This window comes from Mus caroli, unplaced genomic scaffold (genome assembly GCF_978045245.1).
Source record: "Mus caroli unplaced genomic scaffold, Mus_caroli_1 scaffold_8, whole genome shotgun sequence".
Classification (NCBI taxonomy): domain Eukaryota; kingdom Metazoa; phylum Chordata; class Mammalia; order Rodentia; family Muridae; genus Mus; species Mus caroli.
This window is the reverse complement of record NW_028227263.1, coordinates 131,856,774-131,878,272: the sequence shown is the minus strand read 5'-3', so window position 1 is coordinate 131,878,272 and position 21,499 is coordinate 131,856,774. Positions and strand designations below refer to the sequence as shown.

Here is a 21,499-nt window from a genome sequence, read left to right as displayed (position 1 = left end):
GCCTCTGGCTGAAAAACCAGCAATGCAGGAGTTACAAACTTAGAAAGCTACACATACATAAAAGGGAAATCTCCAATTTGTTATAAAGATTCAAAACTGACACAATTAACACCTATTTACCACTGATTTCATTCATTTCTTTATACTGATTCTCATATAAGTATTCAAAAATTCTTAACTACTGAAGTAGTTTCCTCTTAGCAGCAGAGATGTGCTACATAAAAAGTGGCACACTCCTGATCCCAGTAACACCAAAGTCACTGGGATCACCAGCACTTTATAAGACTGATAAACCTGCTGTCACCACAATATGTTCCTATGATGATAGAGACCGAGTCTCCACACTTTTTAAAGAAAAATTAAATTGAAACCTTCATTTTTTGAACATAAAGCTGGGGGGCCCAAAATTTAAAACAAAATTTATTCCAAACCAGAATGAGCAGGACAACTAAAATTAATTAGCAGGAAGAGTAACACCTTGGTCTATGATGATGTCCTCCACAATAGACTTTAAGTTCTAAAACTGCCATTAAGAGAGTACTGGTTAAAGTTAATCCAACGTGTTTCTTAAAGCTGTTAGTAAGCTTATTCATAAAACTCATGTAGGCTAGCTGTGTTCTTCAGTAGTATTTACAACAATCTAGCACTTGGTAGATTGGCACACTCTATGAAACAGTGCAACATGTTGTAAACTAGCTGCAATTTTCAGTAGCTGAGTTCACCAACCTTGTAACAGAATTATAATGTTCTCCTAAGCCATACGCATGCCTCATGTATACTAGTACTAATGGATTCCTCGGATACTCTTCACCAACTATAACAGGAGGAGCATCTGCCTGTAGTATCTCGATTGGTGTTTGTAAGATGTGAGACAGAGCTCTTAGCTCGAGCTGACCGCCCATGCTGCTGTGTTTACAATAGCATCACAATACTTTCCAAACTCTTCTGGCATGTACATATCTTCTGTGCTGGGGTTTGTTAGAAACAGCAGGAAGTCGTCTGAATGGCTTTGCATGTACTCAGCAGTCTGCCTCCTTAGGGTAGCCACAGTCAGCACACAGTCTTGTTCTCTCAGCCTATCCTAAAGTGCTCCATACATACAATGACGATTAGATGGACTATGTTTAATTTCCAACTCTCTGGCTGCTAATATTTGAGCAAGTTTTTCACTCTCAAGATGTCTGGCTCCAGATAAGTTCTCAATTTCAGCCTCTCCTATCTTTTCTTCCCGCTCCTTTTCCAATGCAGCCTTTTTTTCCCCCCGTCTCTTTCGTGCTTTTGAAGTCCGAGGTGGTTGATTCTCAAGGACCAAGTTTGAAATGTTAACAGCAACAGAATCTATCTTACTGTCCTTGAGAGTCAATTGCTTCGATTGCTCCAGTTCTTCCCTGTGTCTTTGCTCCATTTCTCTCTCCAACTTAGCAACATCTTCTGTGAGCTGCTACCTCCTTTTTATGCCATTTTTTTGGGAACAGTGTTCTTCATTCCCTGAATTTTGGCTTACAGCTCCTTCTTCTCCTTCCGATGCCTTCTCACCAGCTGCTCCTCCTCATCGAGCTCTCTCCGTGATGACCAGGTGGCTGGGCACACTCGAGTCTGTAGCCAACCCCCCAACAATGGTGAGCAGGAGCTGTGAATGGAAGTCCAAGGGTCTAGCAGTTGCTCAGTCCCACAAGGTAAGCAGGTGAAGAAGACAGAGTCAGCTCTAGCCTTTATTTTATAAGTTAAGGTGGGGAGAAGGTTCACAGGAAGTCACCTGAGTACTGACTCATTCCTTGTTCAAAGCCCCTGCCAGGAGAGTGTAATTAGCATCAAAATAGAAACAGCTCTAGGGCTGTCTGCAATATTTCCCCCCTTTCTGTCCAATTAAAAGACACTTTTATCTCAGATATAAATTGAACACAACTATTACCATTTTGTAATTTTTTATTAGATATTTTCTTCATTTAAATTTCGATGCTATCCCAAAAGTCCCCTAGACGCCCCCCACCCTGCCCTGCTCCCCAACCCACCCATTCCCACTTCCTGGCCCTGGCATTACCCTGTAATAGGGCATATGATCTTCCCAAGACCAAGGGCCTCTTCTCCCATTGATGGCTACTAGGCCATCCTCTCCTATATATGCAACTAGAGACACAAGCTTGGGGGGGTTACTGGTTAGTTCATATTGTTGTTCCACTTATAGGGTTGCAGACCCTTTCAGCTCCTTGGGTACTTTCGCTAGCTCCTTCAATGGGGACCCTGTGTTTCATCCAATAGATGACTACGAGCATTCACATCTGTATTTACCAGACACTGGCATAGCCTCACAAGAGACAGCTATATCAGGGTTCTGTCAAAAAAATCTTGCTGACATATGAAATAGTGTCTAGGTTTGGTGATTGTTTATGGGATGGATACCCGGGTGGGGCAGTCTCTGTATGGTTCTTCCTTCTGTCTCAGCTCCAAACTTTGTCTCTGTAACTCCTTCCATGGGTATTTTGTTCCCCATTCTAAGGAGGGACGAAATATCCACACTTTGGTCTTCCTGTTCTTGAGTTTAATGTGTTTTGCAAATTGTATCTTGGGTATTCTAAGTTTCTGGGCTAATATCCACTTATCAGTGAGTGCATATCAAGTGACTTCTTTTGTGATTGAGTTTCCTCACTCAGGATGATATCCTCCAGATCTAACCATTTGGCTAAGAATTTCATAAATTCATTGTTTTTAATTGCTTAGTAGTACCCCATTGTGTAAATGTACCACATTTTCTGTATCCATTCCTCTGTTAAGGGACATCTGGATTCTCTCCAGCTTCTGGCTATTATAAATAAGGCTGCTATGAACATAGTGGAGCATGTGTACTTATTACAAGTTGGAACATCTTCTGGTTATATACCCAGGAGAGGTATTGCTGGATCTTCCGGTAGTACTATGTCCAATTTTCTGAGGAACTGCCAGACTTATTTCCAGAGTGGTTGTACCAGCTTGCAATCCCACCAGCAATGGAGGAGTGTTCCTTTCTCCACATGCTTGCCAGTATCTGTTGTCATCTTTATTTTTGATCTTAGCCATTCTGACTGGTGTGTGGTGGAATCTCAGAGTTGTTTTGATCTGCATTTCCCTGATGATTAAGGATGTTGAACATTTTTCAAATGCTTCTCAGCCCTTCTGTATTCCTCAGTTGAGGATTCTTTGATTAGCTCTGTACCCCATTTTTTATGGGGTTATTTGATTTTCTGGAGTCTATCTTCTTGAGTTCTTTTTATAGATTGGATATTAGTCTCTTATCGGATTTAGGATTGGTAAAAATCCTTTCCCAATCTGTTGGTGGCATTTTTGTCTTATTGACAGTGTCTTTTGCCTTACAGAAGCTTTGCAATTTTATGAGGTCCCATTTGTCGATTCTTGATCTTAGAGTGAAAGACCTCTGTGGGGATACCCCCACCCGAGTTACGAGATAGCGCGCACACCCAAAGAATCATGAGAGACCCTGTCTTGATGCAAACACATGAGGTAGTTTAATGATGGAGCTCCCGGCTGACAAGTATCTCACGCAGGAGATAGAGGAATCGACCATGAGGTTCAAAAGTTAGGGGCTTATATAGGAAAAGAGTTGGGGTAGGGGAAGAATTGGCATGGCTTCACACAATTGGACAGTTAAAACATCAGCAAACTGTATGTGCAGATCGAGGTAACAGCAGAGCATCTGGTTAACATTTAACCCAAATCAGAAGGGCAGGAGACAGGGAGGCGCTAGGCCAGTCTGGGAGTCCTGGTATGTCTTCCCTATCTTATCTCTATGGCTGGTTGGTTCCTGGGATGACTTTACAGCCTTTGTTCTTTGCCCTAGGCCCAAAAGCCCTCCTAACTAACTGACACAAGCCACATGAGTCATGGACCTTGAATTTTAATTTTCTTTCATTAGCATCAGCCATTGCTGTTCTGTTCAGGAAAATTTCCCCTGTGCCCATATGTTCGAGGCTCTTCCCCACTTTCTTGTCTGTAAGTTTCAGGGTCTCTGGTTTTATGTGGAGGTCTTTGATCCACTTAGGCGTGAGCTTTGTACAAGGAGATAAGAATAGATCAATTCACATTCTTCTACATGCTAGCCACAACTTATGCCAGCACCTTTTGTTGAAAATGCTGTCTTTTTTCCACTGGATGGTTTTAGCTGCTTTGTCAAAGATCAAGTGACTATAGGTCTGTGGGTTAATTTCTGGGTCTTCAATTCTATTCCATTGATCTACCTGTCTGTCGCTGTACCAGTACCATGCAGTTTTTATCACAATTGCTCTGTAGTACAGCTTGAGGTCAGGCATGGTGATTCCACCAGAGGTTCTGTTTGGAATAGTTTTTGCTATCCTAGGTCTTTTGTTATTCCCGATGAATTTGCAAATTGCTCTTTCTAACTCTGTGAAGAATTGAGTTGAATTTTGATGGGGATTGCATTGAATCTGTAGATTGCTTTTGGCAGGATAGCCATTTTTACTATATTAATCCTGCCAATCCATGAGCATGGGAAATCTTTCCATTTTCTGAGATTTTCAATTTCTTTCTTCAGAGACTTGAAGTTCTTGTCATATACATTTTTCATTTCCATAGTTAGAGTCACACCAAGGTATTTTATATTTTTTCTGACTATTGTGAAGGGTGTTGTTTCCCTAATTTCTTTCTATGCCTGTTTATCTTTTGTGTAGAGAAAGGCCACTGATTTGTTTGAGTTAATTTTATATACAACTGCTGCACTGAAGCTTTTTATCAGTTTTAGGAGTTCTCTGGTGGAATTTTTAGGGTCACTGATATATACTATCATATCATCTGCAAATATTGAAATTTTGACTTCTTCCTTTCCAATTTGTATCCCCTTGATCTCCTTTTTTTTTTTTTGTCGAATTGCTCTGGCTAGGACTTCAAGTACTATATTGAGTAGGTAGGGAGAAAGTGGGCAGCCTTGTCTAGTCCCTGATTTTAGTAGGATTGCTTGGAGTTTCTCTCCATTTAGTCTGATGTTGGCTACTGGTTTGCTGTAGATTGCTTTTATTATGTTTATGTATGAGCTTTGAATTCCTGATCTTTCCCAAACTTTTATCATGAAGGGGTGTTGGATTTTGTCAAATGCTTTCTCAGCATCTAACGAGATGATCTTGTGGTTTTTCTCTTTGTTTATATAATGGATTAAGTTGATGGATTTCTGTGTATTGAATGATTCCTGCATCCCTGGGATGAAACCTACTTGATCATGATGGATGATTGTTTTGATATGTTCTTGGATTGGGTTAGTGAGGATTTTATTGAGTATTTTGCACCGATGTTCATAAAGGAAATTGGTCTGAAGTTCTCTTTCTTTGTAGGGTCTTTATGTGGTTTAGGTATCAGAGTATTTGTGGCTTCATAGAATGAATAGGGTAGAGTACCTTCTATTTCTATTTTGTGGAATAGTGTGAGGAGTATTGGAATTAGGTCTTCTTTGAAGGTCTGATAGAACTCTGCAGTATACTAGCACCATATAACTCAGGACAGTGCTGTTTATCAAAAGAAAGAAAGAAAGAAAGAAAACAGCCTGACATTTAACAACTATCATAGTACGCATTCCTTACAGGAGTCATTTATTTCAAAACAACTTTTTGAGTCTGCCCCAAAGTTAAAATAATTCATTAGTCAGACATTTATTATTCTCTTGGTACCAAACCATCATAACCTCCATTTTCCTATTCACTGTTCCATCCTCTTCTCATTTCTAGTCCCAGCTCAGTACACTCTGAATACTGTAGAATGACCTAACTCAGATAGGAATGTATATGTACATATTTATTGCACTGTTGCACATCAGACTGCTGTACATAGTTTAACATATCCTTCTGTGAAAGCCTAGAAAGGATTTTTTCTTTTTCTTTTGGCCTCTTCTAGGTAGCTGCAATGCTTTCTTAAGGAAATGACAGGGCAAAACTATTTTTCTGTTGGCTTCCGGTTATATTTGTGCACTAAATCTTTATTCTAAACAAACGGAAACTTTATTTTTTTTCAGAATAACCAATTTATTTATTTATTTTTTAACTCACAATCACAACACAGTTCAAGGAGGTCAAACACTTGCCCAGTAACCAACGCTACATACAAGCCTCAGTAAGCATCCATAGTTAGATCTCTTTCATGGCCATTGCAAAGCAATGGAACTGTTAGAAATATAAGGGTCCACACTTGTAGTCTTGTACTATCAATTATACAGAACCAATGTTATATCTCTTCAGCTTGAATTTCTTGATTAGATCAAACCATTTGCAATCCTGCACTGCCGCAGTACCTCGTTGAAGCCCTCACAGAGCTTGACATCGCTCTGGTTCTGAGCACACTCCAGAAACTGCTTGATCTCTAGAGAGCAAGGTCCAAAAGACTGCTGGTTCTGCAGCTGGGCTTCCTGAGGCTCCTGGTAAGTGATGTCGGGCTTTGCGGGCTCAGCACTACCACCTCCGCTGAAGCCCCCAGTGATGGCATGACCCAGGGTGTGCCCCACTGCAGAGCCCACAGCCACACTGGCCGCAGTGGTAGCCATCTGGGCCATCAGGCCTGGCTGCCGGGGCGCAGCGGCAGGTGAGCCAACTGAAGATGGTGCAGCTGCTGCTGGAGGCTGAGCTGCAGGTGCTCTTCAGGGAGAAGCCCTCATCTGAGGGGCCCTGCTGGCCGGAGGAGTCACCCAGGAAGTGCGGCTTCGGCTTCCACACGGCATCCTAACTGCTCGAAGTCTCACTGATCAGCGAAGACAAACTGGAAACTTTAATTTTTAAAAAATAATTCATTTACATCTACATTAAAATCTTAATGAAGAAAAAAATCAAAAAAACAAAAAACAAAAAACAAAAACAAAAACAAAAACAAAACAAAACAAAAAAACAAAAAAAAACTCTGCACTAATCCCATCTGGTCCTGGACTTTTTTCGGTTGGGAGACTATTAATGACTTTCTATTTCTTTAGGGGATGTAGGACTGTTTAAGTCATTAATCTGATCCTGATTTAGTTTTGGTACCTGGTATTTGTCTAGAAAATTGTCCATTTCATCCAGGTTTTCCAGTTTTGTTGAGTATAGCCTTTTGTAGTAGGATCTGATGGTGTTTTGGATTTCTTCAGGTTCTGTTGTTATGTCTCCCTTTTCATTTCTGATTTTGTTAATTAGGATACTGTCCCTGTGCCCTCTACTTAGTCTGGCTAAAGGTTTATCTGTCTTATTGATTTTCTCAAAGAACCAGCTCCTGGTTTGGTTGATTCTTTGTATAGTTCCGTTTGTTTCCACTTGGTTGATTTCAGCCCTGAGTTTAATTATTTCCTGCTGTTTACTCCTCTTGGGTGAATTTGCTTCCTTTTGTTCTACAGCTTTTATGTGTGCTGCCAAGTTGCTAGTGTATGCTCTCTCTAGTTTCTTTTTGGCAGAACTCATAGCTATTTTCCTGTTAGGAATGCTTTCATTGTGTCCCATAAGTTTGGGTATGTTGTGGCTTCAATTCATTAAACTTTAAAAAGTCTTTAATCTCTTTATTTCTTGACTAAGGTATCATTGAGTAGAGTGTTATTCAGCTTCCATGTGAATGTTGGCTTTCTATTATTTGTGTTTGTATTGAAGATTAGCCTTAGTCTGTGGTGATCTGATAGGATGCATGGGGCAATTTCAATATTTTGTATTTGTTGAGGCCTGCTTTGTGACCAATTATATGGTCTATTTTGGAGAAGGTACCATGAGGTGCTGAGAAGAAGGTATATCCTTTTGTTTTAGGATAAAATGTTCTGTAGATATCTGTTAAATCCATTTGTTTCATAACTTCTGTTAGTTTCAATGTGTCTCTGTTTTTTTCTGTTTCCAGGATCTGTCCAATGAGGAAAGTTGGGTGTTGAAGTCTCCCACTATTATTGTGTGAGGTGAAATGTGTGCTTTGAGCTTTACTAAATTTCCTTAATGAATGTGGCTGGCTGCCCTTGCATTTTGAACATAGGTATTCAAAATTGAGAGTTCATCTTGGAAGATTTTGCCTTTGATGACTATGAAGTGCCCCTCCTTGTCTTTTTTGATAACTTTGGGTTGGAAGTCGATTTTATTTGATATTAGAATGGCTACTCCAGGTTGTTTCTTCGAACCATTTGCTTGGAAAATTGTTTTCTAGCCTTTTACTCTGAGGTAGTGTCTGTGTTTGTCCTTGTGTTGTGTTTTCTTTATGCAGCAAAATGTTGGGTCCTGTTCAAGTAGCCAGTCTCTTAGTCTATGTCCTTTTATTGGGGAATTTATTGATATTAAGAGATATTAAGGAAAAGTAATTGTTGCTTCTTGTTATTTTTGTTGTTAGAGTTGGGGTTCTGTTCTTGCAGCTGTCTCCTTTTAGGTTTGTTGAAGGATTACTTTCTTGCTTTTTCTAGGGCGTAGTTTCTGTCCTTGTGTTGGAGTTTTCCCTTTATTATCCTTTGAAAGGCTGGATTCGTGAAAAGATATTGTGTGAATTTGGTTTTGTCATGGAATACTTTGGTTTCTTCATCTATGGTAATTGAGGGTTTTGCTTGGTATAGTAGCCCAGGCTGGCATTTGTGTTCTCTTTGTTTCTGTATACCATCTGTCCAGAATATTGTGGCTTTCATAGTCTCTGATGAGAAGTCTTGGGTAATTCTAATAAGTCTTCCTTTTTATGTTACTTGACCTGTCCTGACCAGCAGGACCCAGTTATTCGTGGGTACAAGGGGAACTGCAAATCTGCAAGAGAATCGGGCAGGAAAAAGAGAGAGAGAGACCAAGGAGGATTCCTGTCAAGGTCTGTTTAATGAAGACTAGGAGCCTGATTATAAGCACACAGTGAGAGAAAATAGGGAGGGGTCGAGGGGGCATAATAAAATACAGAGAAAGGGTTGGACATCTGGGGTGAATGCTGATTACAGGCTTCTTGCAACTTATCTTGGAATGTCATCCCTAAAACTGTCCTGGGCGTCCTTCAAACATTCTGCAGTTTATCTTGGAGTGCCAGCCCTGATCTCACAGTCCCAGGAAGCCATCAAACATCTTGTAGCTATCTTGGAGTGCCATAAACAGTCCCAGGCACCAAAGGGAGACATGGAAGAGTAGGTGAAGCTGCCTTCATCTAAGCAGTTCTAGGTGCCAAGTGAAGGAGGGAGTGGAGCTGGCAGTCTCAGGCACCAGGTGGAGACAATGAAGGAGGGGATGACATAATTTCATTCAAAGGGTCAGCTGGATCTTTAGGGTGAGAGTAACTGTGGGACCTAGTTTCCCATGGTTTGGTCTCTCACATTGGCCTTTTTCCTTTACTGCTTTTAATATTCTGTCTTTATTTAGTGCATTTGTTCTGATTATTATGTGATGGGACGAATTTCTTTTCTGGCCCAGTCTATTTGGAGTCCTGTAAGCTTCTTGTATGTTTATGGGCATGCCTTTCTTTAGGTTAGGGAAGTTTTCTTATTTAATAATAAAATAATTTTGGTGACGATATTTACTGGCCCTTTAAGTTGAAAGTCTTCATTCTCATCTATACGTATTATCCATAGGTTTGGTCTTCTCAATCTGTCCTGGATTTCCTGGATGTATTGAGTTAGGATCTTTTTGGATTTTGCATTTTTTTTTTTTGATTACAGCAATTTTTTCTATGTTGTAATCAAATTTTTTTCTATGTCCATGTTTTGTATGGAATCTTCTGCAGCTGAGATTCTCTCTTCCATCTCTTGTATTCTGTTGCTGATGCTTGCATCTGTGGTTCCTGATTTCTTTCCTAGGATTTCTATCTCCAGAGTTGTCTCCCTTTGGGTTTTCTTTATTGTTTCTACTTCCATTTTTAGATCTTGGATGGTTTTGTTTAACTCCATTACCTGTTTGGTTTTGTTTTCCTGTAATTCTTTAAGGGCTTCTACCTGTTTAGCAGTGTTCTCCTGTATTTCTTTAAGTGAGTTATTAATGCCCTTCTTAAAAATCTTCTACCACCATCATGAGATACGATTTTAAATCTGAGTCTTGCTTTTCGGGTATGTTGAGGTGGGCGTACTGGGTTCTGATGATGCCCAGTGGTCTTGGTTTCTGTTAGTAAGATTCTTATGTTTGCCTTTCTCCATCTGGTAATCTCTGGTGTTAATGTTCTAGCTGTCTCTGGTTGGAGCTTGTTCCTCCTGTGATTCTGTTAGTCTCTCTGTCAGCACTCCTGGGAGTCCAACTCTCACCTGAGTTCCAGTGGTCAGAGCACTCTGTGCAGGCAAGCTCTCCTCTTTCAGGGCAGTTGTCCAGAAATCTGGAGCTCCAATACACCTCCTGAGTACTGGTGTCAGAGCCCTCCCTGTAGGCTGACTCTCCTCTGGCAAGGAAGGCGCCCAGTGGTCTGGGTCTCAGCTTTGCCTCCTGGCTGAGGATGAAGGCCGGAAGAGACCCTGTCCAAGAAGCTCTGTTGCTTCTGTTGCCCACATGCTCTCCAGTAATTATGAGGTCCTGGGTGTGCTAGGGGTCCTGCAGTGTGTAGAGTCCTTTGGGGCCCATGGCGCCCTCCAGTGGGTTCAGGTGTTAGATGGTGGGGCTGTCCCTGACCAGATTTTTTCCCAGCTTCTGTTTGGGCGGGGTTTCTGCTGGCACAAGACCCTCTGGGATTCTTTAGAGCTGATGTTGCATTCCACTCACCCATGACCCTGAGGTCCTAGGTGTGCTAGGGGTCCTGTGGTGTGGAGAGTCAGAGGCAGAGAGGCAGAGAGGCAGAGAGGCAGAGAGGCAGAGAGGCAGAGAGGCAGAGAGGCAGAGAGGCAGAGAGGCAGAGAGGCAGAGAGGCAGAGAGGCAGAGAGGCAGAGAGGCAGAGAGGCAGAGAGGCAGAGAGGCAGAGAGGCAGAGAGAGTCAGACATTCGGATCTCTGTGATTTAGAAGCCAGCTTGGTCCACATAGCAAGTGAAAATTACACGGTGAGACCCCGCATCAAAACACTGGAAAAATTAGTTTTCACTTATTTAGTATGTATGTGTGTGGATATGTGAGTGTGGGTGTGACAAGGTGTGCAGTTGAAGGTCAGAGGACAACATATGGAAGTCAGTTCTTTCCTGCCACTATGTGGGTTCTGGGGATCAAGCTGAACATTGTTAGGCTTGGGAGTAGATATTACAGAAGACTTTTTGTTGACTTCTTGAACCAACAATGTGTCAGAAATCAGAGTCTGTGGTGAGTGTCCTCCCTGATCTTTGGATGTTTATACATGTTTCTTTTCTTTTTTAAAGAGTAAATTTATGTATATGAGTACACCACCGCTATCTTCAGACACACCAGAAGAGGGCATCAGATCCTATGGTTGTGAGTCACCATGTAATTTCTAGGAGTTGAACTCAGGACTTCTGGAAGAGCAGCCAGTGCTCTTAACCACTGAGCCATTTCTCCAGCCCTTACACATTTTCCAAAACTCTGTTTCTACTTGATTGTGTGCTGTCCCTTGGGACTGAAGGCACTAGAGTGACACGTGGGAGTTGGAAGGGAGGAGCTCAATGCTTCCTTTCCACAAGGTTCCATGGAAGCCTCTGTCCTGTGCCCTCAGTGTATAGAGAATGCTCCCTCCATCCAGAGAACTGAACAGGATCTGGTGTTCTCAGTCTGCTTGTAGAAATGGCTAGCACACCCTGATCAGTCAGGGCATGTGATCTGGTGGAAAGGCCCTTAGTTCAGGGAAGTCTGGAAGAAAACACTCCCCATTTAGGACTCCATAGCAATGGGGACTTTTTGTTCTTATTAAAGTTGCTGGGCGTGGTGGTGCACGCCTTTAATCCCAGCACTCGGGAGGCAGAGGCAGATGGATTTCTGAGTTCGAGGCCAGCCTGGTCTACAAAGTGAGTTCCAGGACAGCCAGGGCTATACAGAGAAACCCTGTCTTGAAAAACAAAACAAAACAAAACAAGTCTTCGAAATGAACATAGATGGTGTCTTTGCATAGCCACCATATGCATTTGGAGGTAAGACTGTGGGAACCTGGGAGTTAGCTCTGTGGTACAGTGCCAAAAATAATGCACAAGACAATACAATGTATACATAATATAAATATACTATATATATATTATAATAATAATTAGGCTATTGTCTGATTCAAATTTTAATTTTTTTTTTTAAAGAAAGCAAATTCTCATATAGCCTAGTCTATGTTGGGACTCACTGTTTAGTCCAACCTTCCTTCAGACCTGTGACAACCCTTTAGCTGTTGCTTTCTGCATGTTGAGATCACAGGCCCAGGCCGATGTAACATCTGTTGCACCAGGTTGAAAGCAAGGATGCTGCATTTCAACAGTCATGTAGTAATTATGATGATAATAAAAAAACATCTAATATAAAATTAGAATTTTGTTTGTGGTACTGGGGATTGAATTGCCTCATGGATATCAGGTAAGCTTTCTACCATTGAGTTATATCCTCAGTCCTACAAAATTGGAGTTCAAGTGCCAGGAAACTTCTCAGTGACTGTCAGTTTAATTAAAACAAAAAGTAAAGAATAGTTATGTGTATGAGTGTGGATATGTGCACAAGAGTTCAGGTGCCTGGAGGCCAGAGGCCTAGGATCTTCTGGAGCTGGAGTTAGAGGCAGCTGTGCGCCGAAACATGGGTGCTGGGGGTCAATCCAGGTCTTCTGGAAGAGCAGCCAGTGCTCCTAACCACTGAGCCAGCTCTCACTCACCTGCTCAGCTTTTATTTATTCACTTTATTTCTATTTATTAATGGAGACAAGGTCTCCTGCAGTCCAGATTGCTCAAGAATTTGCCATGTCCTCCAGATTGCTTGACTATGGATCCTTCCATGTCCATCTCCTAACTTGTGGGATTCCTGTTGTGTACCATCATGTCTGGTTTACAAGGTGCTGGTGATAAATTTGAGGAGTTTTGCATGAGCCAGGTAATCACTCTACAAACTGAGGTTTACTTTTAGCTTTCAGTTTAATCTTATTTATTATTTATTCACTTTATTTCCTGATTGGAGCCTGTCCTCCCAGTGCTATCCTTCCACCCTCTCACCCTCCTGTTCCCCTTCTCCCATTCCCCCTTCCCCTTCTCCTCAGTAAGGGGGAGTGCTTCACTCCCCACCCCTTCCCATCACACCATCCTCCTCATTTCTCCCCACCCCCTTGTACTAACTCATCCTGGCACATCAAGTCTCATTAAGACTAAGTGTATCCTCTCCCACTGAGGCCAGACAAAGCAGTCCAACTAGGGGAAAGGGGTTCAAAGGCAGGCGACAGAGTCCTAGTCAGAGACAGGTCCCATTCCAAATGTTGAAGAGAGGCTTTTTAAGACCAAACTGCACATCTGCTACTTATGTGTAGGGAGCCTATGTTGGCCCATGTGTGATCAAAGAGACTGAACCACTAAGTAAAGAACATGCCTAGACTGAACTTACACCCCCTATGCATATGTAGCAGTTTAATCTTTTAAGAAATATTCTTTGGGAATTAAGCATAGTAAAAGAGCATAGAAAATTAAAAATGAATCATTAAGAAATAGATTCAAAAGCCCTTACATGATACCACCTGACATAGTGAGAGAGTAATTAGAATGTATTATATATCTTTGTTCATTGTCTAACTATATATATATTTTTTGTGAGGTAAAGTTTATCTTTTAGCCAAAGTTTTAGAGATATAAGGGAATAGAGTATTTAGAGAGTTAAACATCTTTGATAACACTGTTACACCTGAAAATGTTGAGGAGAAAGATGAAATCCATGACTGCCCCACTAAAGCAAGCGTTATTTAAAAGGTGCACCTGGGACTGGCCAGCCAGTGCCCATGTTCACTATGACCTTTCTCTTCTAGGAGGGGAAGGGTCTGGTGGAATTTTCCAAACTTCCTGAGCTGTTCTTTTCATTGCTCCTTTTCTTTGTGCATGCTTCAATCCTGAAGCTATTGCTGGTATTCTGATAGCTCATACTCCTGGTTTTATGTATCTAGTTCTCTCCATTTCTGCTTTAAGATCATTAGCTGTACTGTACCTATGCATTCCGTAAGAAAAGCAACCAAGCAGTTCAAAATGTAGGGGCCAAAATCAACAATATCAGGAGAACAATTAGGGCTCCTAACAAGTCAAATATGAGGGTGGTTAACCAAGTGTAGGAGTTAAACCAAAACTCAAAGTAGCCCTGACTCTGTTTTCTCCCTCTCTCTCCTGCTTGGCTAATGCTTCTCTCACCTTGGCCATAGAATCTTTAACTATGCTCTGAATGTGTTTCCTGATGTTTCACACCCCCAGGTAGCATAGAAAAAGTGGTTGGCCCCCTAACACTGATGAGCCTGATGCTGCCTTCTCCCATCTCAGGGGCACATGTATATGGGGATTTCTCTCAAGACACTTCTCAATTTTGGGTGTCCACACCCTAAACCACCATCCATGACCACTTCTGGGACATGGTTTAGATTTACAAGTCCCTTCTCCCCCACATTCAGACAATCCCTCCCCCTGTGTCTGCAGGGCAGGGACACCCCAGAAGTCAAAGCCCACTCCTAAATCACAGAAACCAAAGACAGGTTCCAGCCACCAGATACAATGTGGGTAGTGGACCAAGCCACATCCCCAGTGGCTAAGAGCACCTGCCAAGTCACCCTCGTAGGGTTGTGAGGGCTGCCAAGACTCAGCACCAGAAGGTACACCATAGCCTTCTTGTGGTTTCTCTGGGTTTGCAGAAGGCGGTAACTTGGGTGTCTGGCTGCCATCTAGTTGGTGTCAGGCACAGGTGCTGGTCTGATGTGAACCCAAGCAGTTACTCCATCCAGTTTAATGGATGTCAGGGTGGTCAACAATACCGGGAACAGCCCTATCCACTTTGCTCCCAAGTTTTCATCACAATGACTCTTAACATATACCCAATCTCAAAATTGGTACTTGTGTGAAACCTCTGGGGTACCTGTGTAATACAGGGCACTAAATTTAGGTCACAAATGCTGGTGGCTGATCTGGAAAGCTTGCAATCGAGCCATAAGATCATTGTCAGCCTGAAAAATCACTCTGGGGGGGGATCAAGAGAGTTTGAGTCCCATACAGGATCTCAAAGGGGTCAGGTTAAAATGATAGGAGGTGTTCTGGGCTCAGAACAGGGCCAAGGGGAGGAGCACCAACCAATCTGAGCCAGTCTCCAAGGTCAATTTAGTCAAGGTCTCTTTTAAGGTTCTACTTATTCTCTCTACCTGCCCTGAGCTCTGGGGACAGTACACACAATGGAGCTTCCAATTAGTCCCCAAGGTTTCTGCCAATCCCTGACTTACCTTAAGAGACAAATGCAGAACATTGTCTGATCCAATTACCTTGGACATTCTGAACCTCTGGAAAATTTCTTCTAATATCTTCTTAACTACCATGGTAGCTGTTTCCTGTTCAGTGGGGAAAGCCTCAACCCATCCAGAGACATTATCTACAAACACTAGAAGGTATTTGTAACCACATTTTCCTGGCTTAAGTTCTGTAAAATTGACCTAACAATATACTCCAGGCCCTTCTCCCCTAGGTCTTTTGCCCTGTTTATTCTTGGCTGCATAAGCATTCACTTGCTGGCATACCTTACACTGTTCTACCACCTCTTTGGCCTAGGACCTAAAGCCTGTTATATATACTTTAGGTCCCTTAACTGCTTGAATGAGCTTTTTATCCCCTAAATGAGTCCATCTGTGCATTTGGCCTAGTAAGTCTTTTGCTTGATTTCTGGGAAGTATAGTTTTCTTTCTTTTATGTGCCATTGCCCTTCCTTCTCTAGGTAGTAGTTGGTAGGTTGGCTAGCAATCTGAGTCCTTTTTTCTTCCATATATTTTAAGTGAAGCCATCCCTTAGTCCAGTCCCATTTCCCAGCAGGTGTTTCTTGTAGACCAGGATTGGCTCTTGCATAGTCACTTGATCTGCCTGGATATTGCCCAAGGCCACTTAGTCACTATAGTCTCTTCCCTTCTGATGTCCTAGGAAGTAAATAATACTCACAGTTGCCAGCTTCATTAGGGCATCCAAGAGATTCAAGATTTCTTGTTTGTTTTTTGTTATCTCTGATGTGAGCAGTCTTGGCATATAGCTCTGTGGACATGGGCTGTGGATGTTTTCCATGTGGATGTTAATTTTCTTGCTAGCTCCAAGTTCCAAGTCCTTGGTGAGGGCAATTATCTCCACTTTCTGCGTTGATGTGCCAGGGGGTAGAGGTGCGGGGTATGGTGTGGTGGGTTATGGTGGGGGGAGAGTGGGGTAGAGGTTCTGCCCAGATGACATTTCTGCCATCCACCACAGCAGCACCTGCTTGTCTCTGACCTTCATGGAGAAAACTGCTCCCATCTGTAAACCAGGTAGCCTCAACTTGATGCAGGGATCAGTTGGAGAGTTCTTTCCTTTTGGGCCTGTTAGTTGCAGCCCGTCAGGCAGGAAGTGTATCTGGGCCCCCATTTTGGAGAGTATGTCTCAGCCCAACAGAGGGGAGGGACAGACTGGGGTGACCCTAAATGAATTGGATACCCATACCATCCCCTAGGTCCACTGTTCTTCGGGTAGTTCATGAATACATTTTGGTGTCAATGATTCCTTGGACCGAACATCTTTTTTTGGAAATGGGGCCATCAGTTTGGAGGACCAAGTGTTGAGCCCCTGTGTCCACCAAGAAATGAGTAAGTTTCCCCTCCACTCCCAGAGTTACCCTGGGTTTGGGGAGGGGGTATGAACCCTGTCTCCACTAATTACTGTCTTCACCCAGGGCTAAGACCTTTGATGTTTGGGGGTACTTTTCCCAAGGCATGAGCTTTCCTGTTCCTGGCTTCCATTTGTTAGGGAACTCATTTGTTAGAGTCCAGTGGCCTCTCTCCTTGCAGTATGCACTCTTGCCCTTTTCTGTCTCTCTTCTCTGCATCCCCTAACTATTGTAGCCAGGACTCTCTGTAGATTCGTTTCCTGTTACTTTTCTTTCTTTCTCTTTCTCTGCTCCTTCTCCTCCTATGTCTCCTTGTAATGGTAGACTTTCTCAACAACCTACACTAAATCCCTCAACACTTTATTCTGTCTTTCTAGCTTGTGAAGATTTTACCTGGTATCTCTACTAGTCTGGTCTATAAAAGCCATTGTCGCAATAGTTTTATGCTCCTTGTTGCTGGGGTTATAGGGTGTATTATGGTGAAATGCCTCCATGGGCTGCACTAGAAACACTGTGAGTAACTAATCTGGTCCCTGCTTAAACTCATGTACCTTGGTCAAATTTGTGGGTCGTCATGCAGCCCCCTTATGACCTGCCAATGGAATCTGGTGGTGGACCTTCAGGTGCCCCTTACCTTTTGCCATATTAAAGTCCCAGTCAGGGCTAGTCAGGGAAAGCCTGCTATCCAGGACAGCCTGGTTAATTGATGGTGCCCCCATGTCTGAGGGGGCAGTCTTTCTGACTTCCTGCATTATAATTAATACAGTTTCAAAGAGATTAATTGGCCCCTTGGAAAAGGGGGTGGGGGCTGGGCCGCCCAGTTGTACAAGTTGCCCAAAGAGAGGGCCAATATTGCATATCCTGATTGACTTTCCAGAGGCCCATTTGCCCTTAGTGAGAGAGCCACTGTGGTATCAGGGGTGGTGGCTCTCAAGTCTCCTCCCGCTCCTTCCTCCAGTAAAGGGGGGTACAATAGCCCTGGTCCCATGTGGGCTGGGAATCCCAGAACCTTTACTGGTGCTGGGTGGGCCATGGGGGCAAGGGTAGGGAGATATGCCTGAGGAGGGTCTTGGAGCAACAGATCCGTTGTTGAAGGGTCTTGGAGGATCAACTTCTCCTTAGGTCTGGATCCTTCCTCTTGTGCTTCCTTCTTCCTGAAGGCCAGAACCTGTTGGTTGGGTCTTAGGAAAAAAGGCTTTTATCTATGAGGGAGAAGGAGAGTCCTCCACTAGAGTCTTCCAGGTAACTATATAGGACACTTGTTCCAGATGCCTGAGGGATCCTGGCCTAAAGGCTCTCCTCTACTGCTTTGATCACCTGCAAGTTGAAGGTCCTTACAAGTGGCCACCCTACTCTGAAGGGGGTCATTTGGAGAAGCAGAGAGTAACTAACTTGTCTTTCAGTTTGTTCAATGTCCAAAAAAAAAAAAAAAATGTTGCCAGTCTTAGTCCAAGAACACATGACGAGATACCAACAAACAGAGAAAAACAATCAACACACAGACAGCTAGACCCTGCAATGGATGGGTGCCTAGGTCCAAGAACACAGAGAAAGACAATCAACACACAATTTGCCCCTTTCATGGGCCCAATTACAGAAAGTTCGTCCCATCCATAGACGCAGAATCGAGTTGCTTGGCTGGCTCTAGCTGCACTGAAACAAACCAGTTGCCCCTGCTGTTACTGTCTTGGCATTTCCAGAAGGAGTGGAGCCATCACAGCTCCCTTCAGGGGGGACTGAAGCGTCCTTCAGGGCCCCCAACCCTGGGGTATCAACCCCACACTTTCAAGCAAACTGAAAGATCCAAGAGACTTACAGACTCAGACTTTGACAAATAGCAAGAAAAACAAGAACTGAGGTACCTGTTGGAGACCTCCGATTCACTGCTCTGGTGTGTTCCTACAGGGAGTTGAATTCCTGGGCAATGAATGGCCAACACACCAAATGTAAGACTCTGGCAAGCCTTAACTTACTGGAGATCCCCTGAGTAAATAACTTGGAGTAGGAGATCAATGCAAAAGCAGGAGGAATTTTTTTTGTTCCAGTATGCTGGTGTCGTCTTGCACACAAAAGAGAAAGAACGACCCCACCGACTAACTATAAGTTTACTTAGAAAAGATTATCAGTGTTTCTTGAAGAGAAATTATTTTATCTGTAAGTATATTTTAAAAATTTCAAAATAGCAAAAACTCTTAGAAGTTAAACGTTAAAAAATGCTAATTTCAAGCACAGTGAGAAAAAAATATCAATATTATTTCCATGATGTTTGTAGAACATGATTTCAATATTTTCAACTGTTAATATTCAATAAACAGAAAAGTTATTTTAAGATATATTCCATTATGTCTCCCTTTGCATTTCTGAGTTTATTAATTTGGATACTGTCTTTGTGCCCTCTGGTTAGTCTGGCTAAGGGTTTATCTATCTTTTTGATTTTTCTCAAAGAACCAGCTCCTAGTTTGGTTGATTCTTTGTATAGTTCCTTTTGCTTCTATTTGGTTGATTTCAGTCCTGAGTTTGATTATTTCCTGCCATCTACTCCTTTTGGGTGTATTTGCTTCTTTTTGTTCTAGGGCTTTCAGGTGTGCTGTCAGGCTGCTATTGTAAGCTCTCTTCAGTTTATTTTGTAGGCACTTAGAGCTATGAGTTTTCTTCTTAGGACTGCTTTCATTGTGTCCCAAAAGTTTGTTTCTGTTGTGGCTTCATTTTCTTTTCTTTTTTTTTTTTCCTTTCACATTGGCTTATTTATTTTCACAATGCCACAAATAAGTCCCAAATCTTTACAATTCTCTACTTGCTTCTCATTTTTTAAAAAAGAAAAGCCCTAAATATCAAATCATGTTTTAAAAAATTTTAACTGAATTATTTAAGTTATGACAATGATAGAATGTGCCAGTCAATCAAAATTCCAAACTACTAAACCTCTGAAGAAAGAATGAACCATGACTGGAGCTCACCCCTTTTCACAGCTGTTCAGGCTGAGCAACTATCACGAATGCCAGTGCACAGCCAATGCCACTCACACAGTGAAAGCACGTGTTCTCTATACATCTGACACGCTGAGGTAAAAGCCAGGTTTTACCAACTTTTTAATTAATGCAAAAAACCTTCCACAATAGCAACTGTGTTGAAAACTCCAGTAAAATTAGCCAGCCTGCTGATACATTGCGATCTTCTGATTAATGGAGCACAGACATTTTGTAACTATACAATTTATAAGCAACTAATAAACTTTGAACTGTTAGTAATATAATAAAGTTATAAATAGTTTACCATCTCCTTTCCCTTATATATTTTTATATTCATGCATCTCATTTATCTGTCTAGTAGACTATTAAATTCTGGCTTTAAATATGACTAAGCATAAAATAAAACAGAGATGAGTGTGAATGTCTAAGCCAGTAAAAGCTATTAACTTGGAAACAAATTCAACCTAAGGCATACACGGAGAAAGTTGGATTTGACATTGTCCTTCATAGTTTGACCTGTCAAGTACACATGAACATCCATGGCTCAAATTATGAATGTCTATATGCCATAAAGCTAACTGCATCACAAATGGAATGCCTATTACTTGAAGAAAGGCCCCTCCGATGTTAAACTTTGCAAGTCTGAAGTGGTAGGCAACCATATTAGCAAGGTTTTAAGATCTAGTCAATATATACATATATATGGAACTTTCCATTTAAATTACAATGTCTATTACCAAAAGAACCTAGGCTAGCAGTGCTACGATCCTAGTCAAAAGGGTAACATTCCATCACTAGACTATCTTCCTGCTATCTGAAGATCACAGTAGATTCCACTTTAGGCTGTAAGAGGCATTGCCTGAATGCACTCAGTGTATGTCCAGTAGTCAAGCTGCTCTCAACATCTAAGAGTCAGGTGGCATCAACATCAAGTCATCCATTGCATTTCCTTCCCTCAGCTCATAACTTCCACTCACAAGTCCAGGGTTACATTTGGCTCTTCCACTTAATCCCTTTCTGTTGCCACAGCTGCTATGTAACTGCTATTCAAAATTATGCTCTATTTCTGCGAAATCATTCTTATTGTCTTTATCAACTCTGAATTTCTCTTTAGAACTCTGGAAATATATGAAAACATTAAAAATATTTTTAATTTTGTCTTTCAAATACAATAAAATTCTGATATATGATGTTAAGATAATTCAATCACTAGACAAACGATCTCTGTTTACATAATACATACTTTGTAAAGAGGTTTCGCTGAATTTTTCTTTAGTGAGGTGAGTTTCAACTGTTCTAAAAACAGTAAATTAGCTCATTACTTGTGTGTGAATCTAAAGTATGTTCTTTATGAGATTGTCTGTAAGTCAAAAACAAAAAACTTAGGCAGATGGTTGTTAAAAATAATGCTAACTAACAGAAGCACTGAGCAGTACACTTTCATTTACCTTAACATCTGCTCAGTTTCAATTAGTTTAGTATAGGGAGGGTATGGGGGACTTTTGGGATAGCATTGGAAATGTAATTGAGGAAAATACGTAATAAAATATATTTAAAAAAATTAGTTTAGTATAAAGGGCCCATTAATCAATTCATTAGATTGGTCAAGGCAAGACATTTGAACTACACAATAGGATTTTTAAAGTAGTTGGTTTTACTGTTCTTGATAATCCCACCTCACACACACACACACACACACACACACACACACACAGAGTAGAGTATTCTGGATATTGGATTTCCTCTCCATAATCCTGTAAAATTTACTGTTCACAATCTGCAATGTTTTCAAAACTATGTATTAAACATGGCCAATTAGAGCTATCTGAGAAACTCTTAAAAATTATTTGGGAACTTCAGGTGTTGCCAAGAACACTGATGTTTAACTATTTAAAAAGAAAATTCATATAAAAACACAACTTAA

The 21,499-nt window shown here is 41.7% G+C and overlaps 2 pseudogenes; both read right to left on the bottom strand.

Moving 5' to 3' along the window:
* Positions 1-692: 692 nt before the first annotated feature.
* Positions 693-3,054, bottom strand: LOC110297375 (deubiquitinase OTUD6B pseudogene; annotated as a pseudogene).
* Positions 3,055-6,100: 3,046 nt separating this feature from the next.
* On the bottom strand, positions 6,101-6,721 carry LOC110297242 (coiled-coil-helix-coiled-coil-helix domain-containing protein 2 pseudogene; annotated as a pseudogene).
* Between the last annotated feature and the right edge of the window lie 14,778 nt (positions 6,722-21,499).